This window comes from Saccopteryx bilineata, chromosome 1, assembly GCF_036850765.1.
Source record: "Saccopteryx bilineata isolate mSacBil1 chromosome 1, mSacBil1_pri_phased_curated, whole genome shotgun sequence".
In the NCBI taxonomy this organism is placed as follows: Eukaryota; Metazoa; Chordata; class Mammalia; order Chiroptera; family Emballonuridae; genus Saccopteryx; species Saccopteryx bilineata.
This window is the reverse complement of record NC_089490.1, coordinates 2,526,185-2,530,281: the sequence shown is the minus strand read 5'-3', so window position 1 is coordinate 2,530,281 and position 4,097 is coordinate 2,526,185.

The window sequence follows — 4,097 nt, the reverse complement described above, 5'->3', positions numbered from 1 at the left end:
ATTGTAGGAAATCCTCATGAATCAATAATCACTCTAAATGACAATGGACCAAATGCACCAATAAAGAGGCACAGAGTAGCAGATGGGATCAAAAGACAAAACCAAGTATCTGTTGCCTTCCGGAAAAGCATCTTAGCTGTAGGGACAAAAGTAGTCTCAAAGAGAAAGTTTGAAAAATGATTCTTCAAGAAAATAACACTCAAAGAAAAGCAAATGCAGCCATACTAATATCTGATAATATTGACTTCAAGACAACAAAGGCAACAAGAGACAAAGATGGGCATTTTATAATGGTAAAAAAAATATGCTAAATTAATGAAACCTCACACGTCTTAATAGATATGCACTGAGTCAGGGAAAACCAAAGTGTATAAGAAATCTACTAACAGAACAACAACAGAAAAGAGATAGACAAAGACACAATCAAATTTGGAGGTCTCAGCTCATTATTGACAGTTTGAGATAGATCAGCCAAACAGAATATCAATAAAGAAATATTGATCTGAAATGAATACAAGATCAAATGCACATAATAGACATTTACAGAAGCTTCATCTCAGAACAGCAGATTATAAATTCCCTTCCAGTTCATATGGAACATTCTCAAGGATAGACCATATGTAAGGCCAAAAAACTAACATTAACAAACACAAAATGATTGATATTATACCAAGCATATTTTGTGACCATAAGGCTTTGAAATTAAAATTCATTTGCAAGAAGAATGTAAAAAAATGCAGAAAAATATGGAAATCAAACAGTATATATCTAAAAAATGATAGTCAAAGAATAAATAAAAGCAGAGATCAAAAGATACATACAGACAAATGAGAATGACAACAAAACATATCAAAACTTCTTGGATACAGTGAAGCAGTAATAAAATTTTATATCATAATAGGATTATATCAAGAAACAGGAGATGTCCCAAGTAAACAATCTAACATTGTATCTTAAAGGACTAGCAAAAGAAGAATAAAGGAGCCCAAAGTCAACAGAAAAACAACAACACAGATAATTAGAGCAGAACTAAATAAAATAGAGAATAAATATCTATAGAAAAAATAATACAACAAAGTGTAGGTTTTTAAAAAAATCAGTAAGTTGACAAATTCCAGGTTAGACTCACTAAGGAAAATAGAGAAAGGACTCATATAAACAAAATCTAAAATTAAAGAGAAGAAATTACCACAGACATCATAAAGATACTACCTCACACCTGTTAGATTAGCTGTTATAAAAAAGACAGGTAATAACAAGCAGAGACTGTGGAGAAATAGGAACCCTCACTCACTGCTGGTGGGAATGTAAACTGGTACAGTCATTATGGAAGAAAGTATGGTGGTTTCTCAAGAAATTAAGATTACAGCCTGACAAGTTGGTCGCACAGTGGATAAAGCATTGACCTGGGATGCTGAGAACCTGGGATCAAAATGTCCCAGATTGCTGATAGAGTGCAGACTCACTAGGTTGAGCATGTTATCATACATAGGACCCCATGGTCGCTGGCTTGAGCCCAAGGTACCTGGCTTGATCAAGGGGTCACTGGCTTAGCTGGAGACCGCCGGTCAACACACATATGAGAAGGCAATCAATGAACAACTAAGGTGCTGCAATGAATTAATGCTTCTCATCTCTCTCCCTTCCTGTTGTCTCTCTGTCCCTGTCTGTCCCCTACAGTTAAAAAAAATTAAAAGTAGAACTACCATAGGACCCAGCAATCCTTCCACTGAGTATCTACTCAAAGCACTCAAAAACATTGGTATGAAAGACACATGCACCTCCATGTTTATTGCAGCATTATTCACAATGGCCAAGACATGGAAACAACCAAAGTGTTCCTTGATACAGGATTGGATGAAAAAGATGTGGTACATATATACAGTGGAATACTCCTCAGCCATAAAAATGATGATATATTGCCATTTATGACAACATGGATGGACCCTGAAAACATTATTGTCCCAGTAGAGCCCAAGCTCTATGTTGATTAGGCGTCCCTGATTCGACTTCCTCGCACAGTGAGACCCTCCTGCTTATCCGCAGAGCTGGCAGCCTCTTCAAGACTACTCTTGAGGTGGCTATGAGGATGCTACTGTTAAATGCCACCAGAGGAAAGACACAACTGACACACAAATTAGTTGCAATTATCACACAGGCAATTTATTACTCAAAAATCCTTTTGGCGTGCCTGGGTACAGCTTAAGGGGCCCCGTCGGCGTGCTCCTCTCGGCTGGCTGGGGTCAGAGCTCAGAGCAGCGTGGAGACAGTCCACATCAACGTTGGAGTCTGGGCGACTACTGCAGCAGGGGGCCCTCAGCTTTAGTACCTTTCTGGCCAACGCCTTCTAACAGGTGTCAATCTACAGGATTATCACCTCAAACCACCTTTTTGGGAATTCCTCACAGGGGACACCCTTTATGTCAAACTACTGAAATGTTTACATTAAACCACTTTTTAAGATATTCTTATTTTCCTTAATTTACAAAGTTAATGTAAATAACACCAAGCCACTTGTTATCTATGTATAACTTCCCACATATACTAACTGGGCTCTGCTTGAAAGTCAGGGTCTATTTACACATTAGAGATATGGCACCAAGCCACTATATTAATTCCTATCTAAATAGCATAACTTTATTTAATTTTCATAATTATTTTTAATATCATTTTAATTAATTTTATATATCTTCCATATTTTTATATTTCTATATATTTAATTACTATAACCTTATATTACTACAACAATTATACTGAATGAAATAAATAAATGGGAAAAAGCTAAGAACTATATGATTTCAGAAGCAGGAGGGATACAACACCGAGACTCGTGGACATAGATGAAAGTGAAGTGGTTCCCAGGGGTTCAGAGCGACTGGGAAGAGGGGAGTAGAGAGGGACAAATATCAGGTGACAGAAAATGATGTGACTTTGGGTGACTGGCATCCAACACAATCAACAGTTCAAATGCTACAGAGATGTTCACCTGAAACCACCTATGGACTCTTACTGATCCATGTCACCCCATTAAATTTAATTTCTAAATAAAAAATAGAATTGAAATATGAAATAATGAAAATGCAGAATGGATAACTTTAGAAAGAGAGCTGTTTTAAAGTTCATTGAGAATCTGGGCTATATATTCATATTAAAAGTGTGTGTAGCCCTGGCCGGTTGGCTAAGTGGTAGAGTGTTGGCCTGGTGTGCAGAAGTCCCGGGTTTGATTCCCAGCCAGGGCACACAGGAGAAGCACCCATCTGCTTCTCCACCCCTCCCCCTCTCCTTCCTCTCTGTCTCTCTCTTCCCCTCCCGCAGCCAAGGCTCCATTGGAGCAAAGATGGCCCGGGCACTGGGGATGGCTCCTTGGCCTCTGCCCCAGGCGCTAGAGTGGCTTTGGTCACAACAGAGCGACGCCCCTGAGGGGCAGAGCAACGCCCCCTGGTGGGCGTGTGGGGTGGATCCCAGTTGGGCGCATGCGGGAGTCTGTCTGACTGTCTCTCCCCGTTTCCAGCTTCAGAAAAATACAAAAAAAAAAAAAGTGTGTGTAATAATTATTTTAAAGTAGAATAATATGTTTAAAATTATGTGAGTACATGAATGGACAAAATTCATACTTTCTCAGTAGTCTTCCGTTTCCTGAGCACAGTATAAGAATTGAATTAGCAAGGTTTTCCTTTATCTTTCCTTAAAATAAAGAGAAATTAAATAAAGATGAGGACATCTCTTCAAGGAAAAGAAATTAAAAAAAACACAGTGGGACCAGGATTAAGGAATTAAACTTTTTCCACAGGAATTATTAATTATTTTAAAGAAGAGTTGTGGCAAAGGCTGACCTTGAGTTCTTTATCTCTCATTTCCCTGGATACTTTGTTTAGACAGGTGGTTCTATCTCACTGTTAGGATAAGTGCTCTCCAAAGGTACTTTTCTCCCCATTCCATAACATCGCCTCCTCTAAACTGCTTTCTAGATAATTCTGATAAACTTTGTGACTCAGGTTAAATTACTGGACAACGTTCAATTTTCCTCAGAGACACTCTTCTCTGTGTAGAGAGATCATGCTCTCCAATCAATAGCTGTCAGTCTGTCACATCAGTTA